Source organism: Coregonus clupeaformis, chromosome 33 (genome assembly GCF_020615455.1).
Source record: "Coregonus clupeaformis isolate EN_2021a chromosome 33, ASM2061545v1, whole genome shotgun sequence".
Classification (NCBI taxonomy): Eukaryota; Metazoa; Chordata; class Actinopteri; order Salmoniformes; family Salmonidae; genus Coregonus; species Coregonus clupeaformis.
In genome coordinates, this window is record NC_059224.1 from 13,377,582 (window position 1) to 13,393,156 (window position 15,575).

At 43.9% G+C, this 15,575-nt stretch overlaps 1 protein-coding gene across 2 annotated transcripts in view; it reads right to left on the bottom strand.

The window, feature by feature from the left end:
- LOC121548511 (coiled-coil domain-containing protein 85C-B-like) overlaps positions 1–15,575 on the bottom strand; it is a 116,980-nt gene that overhangs the window by 63,119 nt on the left and 38,286 nt on the right. The gene's annotated exons all lie outside the window — the stretch shown is intronic.

Here is a 15,575-nt window from a genome sequence, read left to right on the forward strand (position 1 = left end):
TCTCTCTCTCTCTCTCTCTCTCTCTCTCTCTCCTGCAGATGAAGATATTTATTCTTGCTCTTTCTCTCTCTCGCTCTCTCTCATTCTCTCTCTCGCAGCTTGTGAAGGAGGGTTAGTTTTCTAACACCTCCTAACTGCTGCAGCTGTGGTACAGGGGATGGCCAGCCCTCAGCTTCCCTCTCTCCAGCTTTATGTAATGCTAACCTCTAACTCACCACTCTTTCAAATGTCCATCCCACTGCTGTGACCACACCAGCGTGACAAAAACATGCCACCATCTTAAGGTTAGGATAAGGAGATGCACATTGAGAAACAATATTGACATTCTACAATATAGTCATCATTGATGTGTTCCAGTGTTTCCCCTTGATTGGTTCGATTTAGAAGATGTGTAGAGGCTCCCAAAGCAAATATCATCCAAGGTTGTCGTTACTCACATTTAAAAGGTTGTCACGACTGACATAAAAAAAAAAAATTGTCTAGACAGAATGCATCAAAATTAGGCTGGGATGCCTTATGTTTAAATTCTACTATGGGTAGAGGCCTTTGTAGGAGCCATTTAGCATGTGTTGTGTTAGAACTAGCCTATGTTCAGTGTTTGTCTGTCTGTTACGACTATAAAGGTAGAGTCTGTAGGAATGGAGCTGACAGAACAACTGTTTCTCATCCACAGCTATACAACCAGGAAACTGTGGGTCCACTGCTGGCATTCTTCCCCAACAAGACTCAACTCGCTTTGAAGTTAAACAAACACAAAAGTGACAGGCTTGTCAAGGACAGAAGAAAACGAGAGAGAGAGAGAGATGGATGGATGGATTGAGAGAGAGAGAGAGAGAGAGAGAGAGAGAGAGAGAGAGAGAGAGAGAGAGAGAGAGAGAGAGAGAGAGAGAGAGAGAGAGAGAGAGAGAGAGAGAGAGAGAGAGAGAGAGAGAGAGAGAGAGGGAGAGGGAGAGAGAGAGAGAGAGAGAGATGGATGGATGGATTGAGAGAGAGAGAGAGAGAGAGAGAGAGACAGAGAGAGAGAGAGAGAGAGAGAGAGAGAGAGAGAGAGAGAGAGAGAGAGAGAGAGAGAGAGAGAGAGAGAGAGAGAGAGAGAGAGAGAGAGAGAGAGAGAGAGATGGATGGATGGATTGAGAGGGGGAGACACCAGGAAAGACAGTAAGAGTGCACACCCCATAACACTGCAAAACACAGTAAAAAAAATGAGGGTATCCTAGCAACAAGACTGCGTAGTATTAGAACCTGCTAACGCTGCAGTATCTTTCCTCTTTGCTCTGAGATCGGCAACCTTGAGGCCCCACCTCACATCCCTCCCTCACCCCCTGCCATGTGAGCCCCTCAGACCCCCAAGGTTAACTTTCATCCCCCTTCCGTTTAGATGTTTAGATTCTACACCCTGTAGGGTGGCACCCCTCACTAAGGCACTAGTCTACCAATAGCTGTTCTTCTAAGGGGATGCTGTGTGCCTAGCCTAGTGATAGATGGTATACTGTAATCTATGCAGTACTAGGCTACGTGCCGTGTATATTAAAGAGTATGTGAAGATCTAGCTCGTCTAATCGTCCTAGCATAGAGCTGAAACCCCGGACATGTTTTAGCTACGTTGTCTCAGCAGAGCAGAAAACAACAATGGTTATAAATCTCCTTACATTGTTGTCCATGAGCTACTTAGCCGGAGATCGTTTCCCCAAAAAAACACGTTTTGCTTACGTTTTTCTCGTGGTATCTATACCAGAGCAAGCATAGGAAGCCCAGGAATATGGAAGATGGCTGATCAACCTTTCATCTTATCCTTCAATGTGTTTTAGGAGGCTAGGGATCAAGGTATCAAGGATGCAAGGAAATAATTACATACTTTAGAGATTCACCCAATCATTAGATCAGTCAAGGAGATTGTAGTGTCGCAGGCCACAGTGGTGGTCTGATCATCGTCATTGATTAGCCTCACCACCAGACAGAGATGTGAGAGAAACGCTCTAGAGATGTTTCACCCAATATACTGTACGGTAAAATTATCCATGTATCGTTATTTTCCCGTGTAGGCTTAGCCTCACAACAAGATGAAAGGCTTTCTGTCTCAGTGTGAGTGGAGGCTGAGCCATCCCAAACAGACACATGAACAGAGATCTGTCTGTCTGTGTGTGTGTGTGTGTGTGTGTGTGTGTGTGTGTGATCTAAATTAGATATTGTTCAGGGACCAAAGCAGATCTCTTTCTAATTGGTTGCCAGATGTGTCATCTCATCTCAGAGTGAGTGAAATATGCTAGAGAGAGCCTAGGCTCACTGAGTAGAGGAGCTAGAAGGCACAGCTAACGTCGAGAGAGAGAGAGAGAGAGAGAGAGAGAGAGAGAGAGAGAGAAGATAAAGAGAGAGACAGAGAGAGAGAGAGAGCGAGAGAGAGAGACAGAGAGAGAGAGAGAGTTTTGCGTTTTTATAAAACCTTTATTTTATACTCAAGTGTTAACATAAATAATGGCACACTGCCTTTTCAGAAATGAAACAACAAATGTCATTCCTAAATAAAAATGAAAACAAAAATATAAATAAATATAAATTAAATAAAAATACAAAAAAACATATACATTCAACTCATTTCATCAACAAAAAAATGGGAGACAATGGGAGATCTTTTACAGCCGAGAAGAACTCAAAATCCACTTTTATTCTCGCTTTCACTAATCCTTTAAAAACACATCTTACATCCTGCCCATATCCCGTTTCTATCTTATGTTTCCTACTCAGAAAAATTGACATCTTAGCTTGTCCCAAAATAAAATGTAACAGTTGACATTTTCTTTTCTGTTGCTTACTATATTGAAACCCCATAATAAAAACAGTGTTATTGAAAATCTCCCCTACAGCTTTAAACAAAGACTCCAGCATTTCCAAGAGAGGTTTTATCCTCTCACACTCCATAAAACAATGAAAAATTGTTTCTCTGATATTACAAAAAGGACATCCATCTCCAACATCTGAGTTAATAACAGATACAAAAGCATTAACTGCAATGATGCTATGCAAAACCCTCCATTGCATATCACCAGTACCCTTTTGTAACGGTGACTTGTACAGTGCTCTCCATGCTGTCTTTACCTTGTCATCAATGCCCAATTTTACCCTCCATGGAGTGTCTTTTCTATTTTTCAATGTATCTTTATTCAACACCTTGGCACACCCCCTATATAAGTCTTTCCCATTCACCTCATCCAAACCCACCTCTTCCAACCCTCTCAAATCCAGTAATAACGCCTTTCTTTCTGACTCTGGGATATTGGGTGTAATCCCTAGTCTTGGAAATGAGACGTTTTCATCTTGTACCTTCTTCTTGTGACTATTCAGCATACCCCACTCTTCTGCTGACAGAACCTTCCTGCAGCTTCCCAGCAGTTGTCCGACAATCCTTTCCGACCTCACCCCCAAATGTTCAGCTACCCGTCTTCCATCCATTAAGGCGGGCCCAGCCATGGCCATTAACTGTTTTAACTGCCCAGCAGGTCTGCCAATGCAGCTTTTTTCCTCTTGAGGGCCTGAGTATGGCCTCGATCTCCTGTGGTCTCAACCAACGTCATGAGTTCCACTATTTCAGTCTTTAGGGCTTTCATTGATCTGGTGATATCCTTGGTGACATTCCTCGTGTATTGATTACAGAATTGTTGAATCTGGATTTTCCCTATATCCCACCACTGTGAAGGGATACAAAACTGGCCTTTTGAGACCTCCACCTCTCCCAGAAAAAACTTAAACATTTCCTGAAGTGAGCATCACTCAATAAAGTTACATTAAAATGCCAGTATGCGCTTTTGGGTTTTACATCGTTAATGAACACCACCTCTGTTATTAAACAATGATCAGAAAATCCCACTGGGGTTATCACACTTGATTTACAGACCTGAACAATAAAACCTATCTAACCTGGCCATAGAGATGGTGTTCTCTCTCACATGCGCCCAGGTGTACTGTCTCGTGCCTCCATGTTGACTCCACCAAATATCGCACAGTTCATGTGTTACAATGAGGCTATATGAGGTTATCTCTCTCTCTCTCTCTCTCTCTCTCTCTCTCTCTCTCTCTCTCTCTCTCTCTCTCTCTCTCTCTCTCTCTCTCTCTCTCTCTCTCTCTCTCTCTCTCTCTCTCTCTCTCTCTCTCTCTCTCTCTCTCTCTCTCTCTCTCTCTCTCTCTCTCTCTCTCTCTCTCTCTCTCTCTCTCTCTCTCTCTCTCTCTCTCTCTCTCTCTCTCTCTCTCTCTCTCTCTCTCTCTCTCTCTCTCTCTCTCTCTCTCGACGTTAGCTGTGCCTTCTAGCTCCTCTACTCAGTGAGCCTAGGCTATACTGGTTAAGATAGCTGGAGACTGTAGCTAATACATAAGATAGCTTAGGCCATTCAGAGAAACAGCCTTTTCATTTGATCCATTCCAGGCATTTGTATTATGACTGGCTTTCCCCTATAAGCTCTTTACAATGTCCATGGAGATTAAATCCCTGGGGGTAGAAACAGTTCAGTCAGTTCACTCTTTATACTCTAAACACATGTTCATTTTGATCATATCATCCTGTAAGCTGGCACAGGTGAGTGTAGTGTACACAGTGACCTTAATATCTCCATGTCTGATGTAGGCTACACTGTTGGGACTGTCTTCAGATTGTCTGTTTGTCTCTGTGTGTGTGTGTGTGTGTGTGTGTGTGTGTGTGTGTGTGTGTGTGTGTGTGTGTGTGTGTGTGTTAGTGCAGCGCGATTAACCAACATTTCTGTTATTTATTTTTTTTAACAACTAATTGACCGACATCGGTTCAACTATTTGAATTCCATTTAGTTGTTTATTTTTATTTTTTGTGAGCTCAATGCGCAGTTTCTGTAGAGATAAATCATATCAAGACTGACCTGTGCGATGTAGTAGGGAGTTGTAGTTTCCAACAGGTCAATGTTCTACATAGTTTAGCGCAGAAAACGTGGTAATTAACTACAATGACCACAATCCATTGCGCGCCGCCTACTTGTCCGATCTGCGTGGACCACTGAGCTATAACAAGAACTGTTTGGAGCAGACATGGAGACCGAGAGAAGAGAGAATGGGCGATCAGAGGAATGAAAAGCAGCTGCTTGGCGAGGTATCTCTACCTGAAAATATGATACAGTGATTGGCAGTTGTTATTCAGCAGTATGCCTCATTTACTTTGAAGAACTACTAAAATAGTGATTTAGTCAGACGGCATAGGCAGCAATTCTATAGAGATGAGATGCTTTGGAATGAAATAATAAAGTCATCAAATAAAACAAGTGTAACATACACAACAACTGAAATATTTTATTAAAGTAAAGTAATGTGAATAACTGATGGTTAATAAGTGATAAGCAGTCATGGACAGTCACTACCATCACGGGACTTTTATTAATGGTTTTATTCTGTGGTGTTACAGCATTCAACCCACATAATGCATAGTGCATTTAACGTCTAATCGATTATTTATTTCCATTATCTTTTAAAGGGATAATTCAGGATTTTGGTAATGAGGCCCTTTATCTACTTCCCCAGAGTCAGATGAACTCGTGGATGCCATTTTTATGTCTCTGCGTGCGGTTTGAAGGAAGTTGCTAACTTGCACTAGCGCAATTGCTAACATCCAGTCATTGTGCTAATGCTAGTTAGCATTGGCTCGTGAAACGACCTCTAATTTCCTTCATACTGGACACAGAGACGTAAAAATAATATCCACGAGTCCATCTGGCTCTGGGGAAGTAGATAAAGGGCCTCATTGCCAAAATCCCGATGTATCCCTTTAATAATCTAACCGAATCCGAACCGACTTCAAAAAGCACAAATCGCTCAGCACTAGTATGTGTGTGTGTATTTGTCTCTGTGTGTGTGGCGGTAACAGTGCTTAAATAGTTTCATATGAATGACTTGGATGATTTGGCTGTTCTGGGGCCGGTTACACTCTGTCCAGCTCAGACAAAATCCTCATCAAACGTAATCCAAAAATACAAAATTAAATTAATTAGTTGTTCACTTTGTGCTACAGCCCCTTCTTTCTAATACAAAGTCTTTCGTCTTTCCGTCCGCTAGGCTACACAAATTAACTGCCTTGATATTATGACATTTGGATCGTTCCTCTATTGTTTTTATGACTTAATAGAGCCCTGGTGCTGAGGCCCTGAGAGTTCTCTGGGGAAGGCTATGAGTGAGTGTGTCTACTGAAGGCCTGAGTCGGCTCTACTCTGCTCTATTCTACTCTGAGCTGTAGTCTTAATGGCTTGTAAAACTCTTATCCACATAGAGGGATGAATGAAATGGATGACTGATAAAGAGATCACTGATTGATTTACTAGAGAGGAGACAAACCCTTTCACCAGGATACCTGAGCTTGGTTTTCTGAGAAGGCAGTGGACGTGTCCTCCGTGTGAAGACCCTAGTGCATCCACAGCATTTAATGGTTCCTCTCCTCTCCTCTTCTCTGCTTTGTGTGGAGAACAATACCCCCAGACAGATGGGCAGTCATTCCCAGGGCAGAGGAGGGAGACAGTACAACCCCAACAACCCCACAAACTCCTATGAGACCCTCTCAGGGGGAGCAACAAGTCTGGAAGCCAGGGCTGACTCAAATCAAAACAGAATGTCAGTGCTTGCTTTCCAAGTTGCAGAAATAAGACTAATCCACTGTTGGAATCCAAGTTGGATCTCCTGGGGAAAAAAATTGAAAATGAGAAGAGACCCCCACTACAAACCCTGACCCCTCTCCACCCAAACCCCAACTTCCCTTATCTAATTTTTGTAATACAAGGGGTGTTATAGTTAGAGAGAAATGTCTGACTCAAGGTCTGACCTTAACTGAAACGAAAACAGAAAGTTTTTCCAGAAAGTTCCAGAGTCTGCTCTCGGCACCTTGGAGAATGAGAGCAGGCTGTAGAGCAGCAAGAGGAAATGACTGTTTAATTTCCAGAGCGAGGTATCTCCTAAACCATTCAACAACACTTCCTGAAGATGGAAACAACAGTTTCACTTCTCAACAATCAATTACAGATGGTTCACTCTTCACTGTTTAAACATCTCTATGGTTGTCAGGGCTCTACAGTGCAACCATTTTAATGGCATATGCGCCTAAATATTCTGCTGAGCGACCTGGCATTTTGATTTAGGAGCACCAATGTGTCTTATTACCTCAAATATTTGTCATTGTGCTCCTACATTTCTCTGTGTGCACCTACATTGTTCAACGTAGGCGCAAACGCGCTCCTTGTAAAAAAGGTCACCCCCCCATCCCCAACATATATTTACCCTGCCCACACCCCCAACGGACATTTACCATTGTTACAGTTGTAAATATGTATATATAATTTTTTATTGTTTTTGTTATTGTTTCATTCACTTCTCTTTTTGACCTGCACTGTTGGAGCTTAAGAATTTAACTGCACCCTGCAATGTCATCTGCAACCCTTGTGTATGTGACTAATAAACTCATCTAATCTAAAATGTTTGAAATGTGTTGCTTTGCAAAGTTGGTTAGTTGTGGTTTTGCACCTAAAGGGAGAGTAAGACTCTTCCCAGTCCAGCCAAGGTGCATGAACAGAGCAACAAACCTGATATACCTGATAATTTATGAGAAGCATTCAGCAACTCTGGAGGACAACGGAATACAGCAGAATAAACCTAGTCTGTCTCTTTCTTTCTTTCTTTCTTTCTTTCTTTCTTTCTTTCTTTCTTTCTTTCTTTCTTTCTTTCTTTCTTTCTTTCTTTCTTTTTCTTTCTTTGTTTCTGTCTCTCTGTTTCTCTGTCTCTCTGTCTCTCTGCATATCTCTTCAGAAGTGAAAGAACTTGTAGGTTAGCCCTCTGCTCTGACCATCTGCTGCTACCTGGAGGTCTCCAGCGCTCCAACATATGTGAGCACAGATGTATAAAAACATGAAAATGCAGCAACCGCTTCTACACTCATTAGCACAACAACACTTTGGCTAATTACTTTGGAGAGGACTGGAGTCCTACAACGTTGTGCCACCTTAACATTCCCCTGGAGGAGAGGACAATCCTACAGCTGTATAACATCTCAAAGCAAGGTGAAGGTTAGGCCTACACTATGCTGAGTGACTCCTATTAAACAACTTTGCGATCGAAAAAGCTGACAAGTAAAAATAGGCCACACAGGGTCCTCCTGAGGACAACAAACAACTTGCTGACTTTTGGCTTGCTGGCCGTTCTCTAAAAGTCACCTGAAGTGTGCGTGTGTCTACTAGACAGAATGGGTATAGCTGAGGTCATGTTTACTGTGTCTACTAGACAGAATGGGTATAGCTGAGGTAATGTTTACTGTGTGTAGCCAGCCAACCAGAGATTGGTCACCGTGCCACCTGTCCTCATCATCAACAACTTTCCATTCTCTCGCTCTCTCATCTCATCACAGCCAGCCAGAGATCAACGTGATCGTCTCGTCTCGCCAGGGCATTCTGCTAAACTCATCAAAACCATGGTGTTTATAGACCACCAAGGACAGGGTATAAAGAGGTCCTGAACGTTTTGTGGTGCTGAATGTTTAGTGTATCACTTTGACTAGGCCAAGGCATTTTATATTTCCATCTGCAACCTTATTTTCTCTCACATTATAATGTCACCATGATGACGGATGACTGTCATCAATAGGTAACACACTGACATACTTAGATATACAGTGCATTCGGAAAGTATTCAGACCCCTTGACTTTTTCCATATTTGGTTAGGTTACAGCCGTATTCTAAAATGTTCCTCATCTCAGCTACATTCGTTCGTGGAGGAGGCGATGGGGTGAGGTTGTGTTCCTCTAAGCGGGGAGGTAAGCTTGGCTTCTTCTTTATATGTGTCGAGTAACGCTTAAACCATGCATTTAGATTGTAGGTAGGTATTGTAGTTAGGTATTGTAGGTAGTTTATCCAGGTAGTTATTTAGGTAGTTATTGTAGGTAAGTATTGTAGTGTATTCGACTGAGCCCGGTGAAGCACGAGGCTAGCTAGCTAACCCACTACCTGGACCAATAAAGCTAGCTAGCTAGCGGGTAGCTACTGGTAATTTGGTAACTGTTCGCAACTGTGGATAGTTGTTTCCAATGTTATTTCACGCTTAAGAGTACCTGTAATTATTGTAGGTAGGTATTGTAGTTATTGTAGATAGTTATAGCCAACTTTACCAGCTAGCAGTCAACACCGCAGCCACTGCTAGCTAGCCAACCTTACCAGCTAGCAGTACTGTAGCAACCAAATACATTACAACGGAACTATTTGATTTGATTAGTGTAATGTTAGCCAGCTGCATTCATTCGCAGCGACGCCGTTTTCCATACTAAGTCAACACCGCAGCCACTGCTAGCTGGCCAACTATACCAGCTAGCAGTACTGTAGCAACTAAGTACATTTCAACAGAACGATTTGATTAGTGTAAAGTTAGCTAGCTACATAGTTGTCTTGGTATCAAAGACAAAGGTGTAGTATAGAGAAACTATCGAGGTTAGCTAGCCAGCTACATTTTCAAACAGTCAACACCGCAGCCACTGCTAGCTAGCCAACATTACCAGCTAGCAGTACTGTATCATTTTAGTCAATGAGAATTTTGCAACGTAAGCTTCACTTTCTGAACATTCGAGATGTGTAGTCCACTTGTGTAGCTAGCATGACTGACTTTGTGCTAGCTAGCCAACGTTTAATTCCTTCTGCGTTATGAAAGGAACTAGACAGGGACATGAATGATCCATTGGTAGTTTGTTGTAACCAAGTATTGGTGCTAAACCGTGTGTTATTGGATGCTAGCATGCTAGTTAGCTATGGCATCATAGGATGTGGTCCTCTGTAGCTCAGCTGGTAGAGCACGGCGCTTGTAACGCCAAGGTAGTGGGTTCGATCCCTGGGACCACCCATACACAAAAAAAAAAAATTTATGCACGCATGACTGTAAGTTGCTTTGGATAAAAGCGTCTGCTAAATCGCATTATTATTATTATTATTATTATTATTATTATTATTATACGGTGCCCTGGGCGGTTTCCACAGAAGAATACTGTACCATGTTAGCTGGCTGAATAAACTAAGTTAGTCTATTCCTGGAAACATTTAACTACTGTAGATTACAGCAATTATAATTTCTAAAGTGGAAGTTGGAAGAGTTGTATTTGAGTGTTTCAGTGAAAGGTTAGTGAGGGAGGCCTCGCTTCCCCAGATGTTTAGTTAATTTCATTCCGATCTCCTTTGCATTAGTGTAGCCTTTTCTGTAGCCTGTCAACTATGTGTCTGTCTATCCCTGTTCTCTCCTCTCCGCACAGGCCATACAAATGCCTCACACCGCGTGGCTGCTGCCTCTCTAACCTGGTGGTCCCTGCACGCACGACCCACGTGGAGTTCCAGGTCTCCGGCAGCCTCTGGAACTGCCGTTCTGCGGCCAACAAGGCAGAGCTCATCTCAGCCTATGCTACCCTCCAGTCCCTCGACTTCTTGGCGCTGACGGAAACATGGATTACCACAGAAAACACTGCTACTCCTACTGCTCTCTCCTCGTCTGACCATGTGTTCTCGCATACCCGAGAGCATCTGGTCAGCGGGGCGGTGGCACAGGAATCCTCATCTCTCCCAAGTGGACATTCTCTTTTTCTCCCCTGACCCATCTGTCTATCTCCTCATTTGAATTCCATGCTGTCACAGTCACTAGCCCATTCAAGCTTAACATCCTTATCATTAATCGCCCTCCAGGTTCCCTTGGAGAGTTCATCAATGAGCTTGACGCCTTGATCAATTCCTTTCCTGAGGATGGCTCACCCCTCACAGTTCTGGGTGACTTTAACCTCCCTACGTCTACCTTTGACTCATTTCTCTCTGCCTCCTTCTTTCCACTCCTCTCCTCTTTTGACCTCACCCTCTCACCGTCTCCCCCTACTCACAAGGCAGGCAATACGATTGACCTCATCTTTACTAGATGCTGTTCTTCTACTAATCTCACTGCAACTCCCCTCCAAGTCTCCGACCACTACTTTGTATCCTTTTCTCTCTCGCTCTCCTCCAACACTACTCACTCTGCCCCTACTCAGATGGTAATGCACCGTCGCGACCTTCGCTCTCTCTCTCCCGCTACTCTCTCCTCTTCCATCCTATCATCTCTTCCCTCTGCTCAATCCTTCTTCCTCCAATCTCCTTATTCTGTCTCCTCAACCCTCCTCTCCTCCCTTTCTACATCTTTTGACTTTGTCCCCTATCCTCCCGGCCGGCTCGGTCCTCCACTCCTGCTCCGTGGCTTGACGACTCATTGCGAGCTCACAGAACGGAAATGGAGGAAAACTAGACTCCCTGCAGACCTGTCATCTTTTCACTCCCTCCTCTCTACATTTTCTTCCTCTGTTTCTGCTGCTAAAGCCACTTTCTTCCACTCTAAATTCCAAGCATCTGCCTCTAACCCTAGGAAGCTCTTTGCCACCTTCTCCTCCCTGCTGAATCCTCCTCCTCCTCCCCCTCCCTCCTCCCTCTCTGTGGATGACTTCGCCAACCATTTTGAAAAGAAGGTTGACGACATCCGATCCTCATTTATTAAGTCAAATGACACCGCTGGTCCTGCTCACACTGCCCTACCCTATGCTTTGACTTCTTTCTCCCCTCTCTCTCCAGATGAAATCTTGCGACTTGTGACGGCCGGCCGCCCAACAACATGCCCGCTTGACCCTATCCCCTCCTCTCTTCTCCAGACCATTTCCGGAGACCTTCTCCCTTACCTCACCTCGCTCATCAACTTATCCTTGACCACTGGCTATGTCCCTTCCGTCTTCAAGAGAGCGAGAGTTGCACCCCCTACACTCGATCCCTCCGATGTCAACAACTACAGACCAGTATCCCTTCTTCTTTTCTCTCCAAAACTCGTGCCATCTTTAGCCAACTCTCTTGCTATCTCTCTCAGAATGACCTTCTTGATCCAAACCAGTCATGTTTCAAGACTGGTCATTCAACTGAGACTGCTCTTCTCTGTGTCACGGAGGCTCTCCGCACTGCTAAAGCTAACTCTCTCTCCTCTGCTCTCATCCTTCTAGACCTATCTGCTGCCTTTGATACTGTGAACCATCAGATCCTCCTCTCCACCCTCTCCGAGTTGGGCATCTCCGGCGCGGCTCACTCTTGCATTGCGTCCTACCTCACAGGTCGCTCCTACCAGGTGGCGCGGCGAGAATCTGTTTTCCCACCACGTGCTCTCACCACTGGTGTCCCCCAGGGCTCAGTTCTAGGCCCTCTCCTATTCTCTCTATACACCAAGTCACTTGGCTCTGTCATATCCTCACATGGTCTCTCCTATCATTGCTACGCAGACGACACACAATTAATTTTCTCCTTTCCCCTTCTGATAACCAGGTGGCAAATCGCATCTCTGCATGTCTGGCAGACATATCAGTGTGGATGACGGATCACCACCTCAAGCTGAACCTCGGCAAGACGGAGCTGCTCTTCCTCCAGGGGAAGGACTGCCCACTCCATGATCTCGCCATCACGGTTGACAACTCTGTTGTGTCCTCCTCCCAGAGTGCAAAGAACCTTGGCATGACCCTGGACAACACCCTGTCGTTCTCCGCTAACATCAAAACGGTGACCCGATCCTGTAGGGTCATGTTCTACAACATTCGCAGAGTACGACCCTACCTTACACAGGAAGCGGCACAGGTCCTAATCCAGGCACTTGTCATCTCCTGTCTGGATTACTGCAACTCGCTGTTGGCTGGCCTCCCTGCCTGTGCCATTAAACCCCTACAACTCATCCAGAACGCTGCAGCCCGTCTGGTGTTCAACCTTCCCAATTTCTCTCACGTCACCCCGCTCCTCCGCACACTCCACTGGCTTCCAGTTGAAGCTTGCATCTGCTACAAGACCATGGTGCTTGCCTACGGAGCTGTGAGGGGAACGGCACCTCCGTACCTTCAGGCTCTGATCAGTCCCTACACCCAAACGAGGGCATTGCGTTCATCCACCTCTGGCCTGCTGGCCCCCCTACCTCTGCGGAAGCACAGTTCCCACTCAGCCCAGTCAAAACTGTTCGCTGCTCTGGCACCCCAATGGTGGAACAAGCTCCCTCATGACTCCAGAACAGCGGAGTCACTCACCACCTTCCGGAGACACTTGAAACCCCACCTCTTTAAGGAATACCTGGGATAGGATCAAAGAAATCCTTCTACCCTCCCCCTACCCCACCCCCATTTTTTAAAATTAATATATATCTATATATATATATTAGGGCTGTCAAAAATAGCGCGTTAACGACGTTAATTAGTTGTTTGCTGTTAATTACGTCAATTTTTTTAACGCATTTCACGCATGCGCAGTGTGACAAATTATTCAGGTCAGGAAAGTGGTTGGGAGCTAGAGGCGAGATGGAGCAAGGTGAGCAAAGTGGGCCTATTGACGGATTCAAATATAAAAAGAATGATGATGGTACAGTTAACAAGTACAAGGTTATTTGCAAGATTTGTAAGAAGGAGTTTCAATTTCACCGGAGCTGTTCAAGCTTGAAGTACCATGTCAACGCCAAACATGCGTTTGCTGGGCCGTCAGATTCAGCAAGTGGTTTGCGCCAGACCACGCTGAATGTTTGCAGGCAATTAACAAAATCAACCTCAGATAATTTGACCAACACAATAGCAAAATGGATTGCAAAGGATTGTAGACCCATTAGCATTGTAGAAGACTCAGGTTTCCTTGATGTTTTGCAAGTGGCGTCTCAAGACTCATTCTATAAGCCACCGTCAAGAGCCACAGCCAAAGACAAATATTATGGTGTGTAGTATGTTTCAGCTTGATTTAAAACACCATTATTTGGCTGTGTTAATAAACAGACATAATATGAAAATTATGTATCTGTGTCCTGTTATTTATCTTTTGGTATGCATTTCAGAAAAAAAATGGTTAGGATTCAGGTGTAATTGCAAATAGTGATTAATCATGATTAATCCACTGAAAATTCTGATTAATTTGATTAAACATTTTAATCATTTGACAGCCCTAATATATATATATATATATATATATATATTGTAAAGTGGTTGTCCCACTGGCTATCATAAGGTGAATGCACCAATTTGTAAGTCGCTCTGGATAAGAGTGTCTGCTAAATGACGAAAATGAAATGAAAATGAAATCTACACACAATACCCTAAAATGACAAACCAAAAACAGTTTATTTTTATTTTTGCAAATGTATAAAAAAATTAAACATTAAATATCACACTTACATAACTATTCAGACCCTTTACGCAGTGCTTTGTTGAAGCACCTTTGGCAGCAATTACAGCCTTGACACTACAAGCTTGGCACACCTGTATTTGGGGAGTTTCTCTCATTCTTCTCTGCAGATCCTCTCAAGCTCTGTCAGATTGGATGGGGAGCGTCGCTGCACAGCCATTTCGAGGTCTCTACAGAGATGTTTGATCAGGTTCAAGTCCGGGCTCTGGCTGGGCTACTCAAGGATATTCAGAGACTTGTCCCAAAGCCACTCCTGCGTTGCCTTGGCTGTGTGCTTAGGGTCGGTGTCCTGTCTGTTCATCTTTCCCTCAATCCTGAATAGTCTCCCAGTCCCTGCTGCTGAAAAACATCACCACAGCATGATGCTGCCACCACCATGCTTCACCGTAAGGATGGTGCCAGGTTTCCTCCAGAGGTGACGCTTCGCATTCAGGCCAAAGAGTTCAATCTTGGTTTCATCAGACCAGAGAATCTTGTTTCTCAAGGTCTGAGAGTCTTTAGGTGCCTTTTGGCAAACTCCAAGCGGGCTGTCATGTGCCTTTTACTGAGGAGTGGCTTCTGTCTGGAATTCTACCATAAAGGCCTGATTGGTGAAGTGCTGCAGAGATGGTTCGACCTCATGGCTTGGTTTTTGCTCTGACATGCACTGTCAACTGTGGGACCTTATATAGACAGGTGTGTGCCTTTCCAAATCATGTCCAATCAGTTGAACTTACCACAGGTGGACTCCAATCAAGTTGTAGAAACATCTCAAGGATGATCAATGAAAACAGGATGCACCTGAGCTCAATTTGGATTCTCAAAGCAAAGGGTCTGAATACTGATGTAAATGAAGTATTATTATTGATTATTATATATATATATATATAAAATATCTAAAAACCTGTTTTCACTTTGTCATTATGGGGTATTGTGTGTAGATTGATGAGGGGGAAAAAATATTTAATATATTTTAGAATAAGGCTGTTACGTAACAAAATGTGGAAAAAGGGAAGGGGTCTGAATACTTTCAGAATGCACTGAGTGTAAAAGATATTAAGGACCCCTTCCTAATATTGAGTTGCACCCGTCATACCGCTCAGGAAGGAGACGCGTTCTGTCTCCTAGAGATGAATGTACTTTGGCGCGAAAAGTGCAAATCAATCCCAGAACAACAGCAAAGGACATTGTGAAGATGCTGGAGGAAACAGGTACAAAAGTATCTATATCCACAGTAAAACGAGTCCTATATCGACATAACCTGAAAGGCCACTCAGCAAGGAAGAAGCCACTGCTCCAAAACCGCCATAAAAAAGCCAGACTACAGTTTGCAACTGCATATGGGGACAAAGATCGTCCTTTTTGGAGAAATGTCCTCTGGTCTG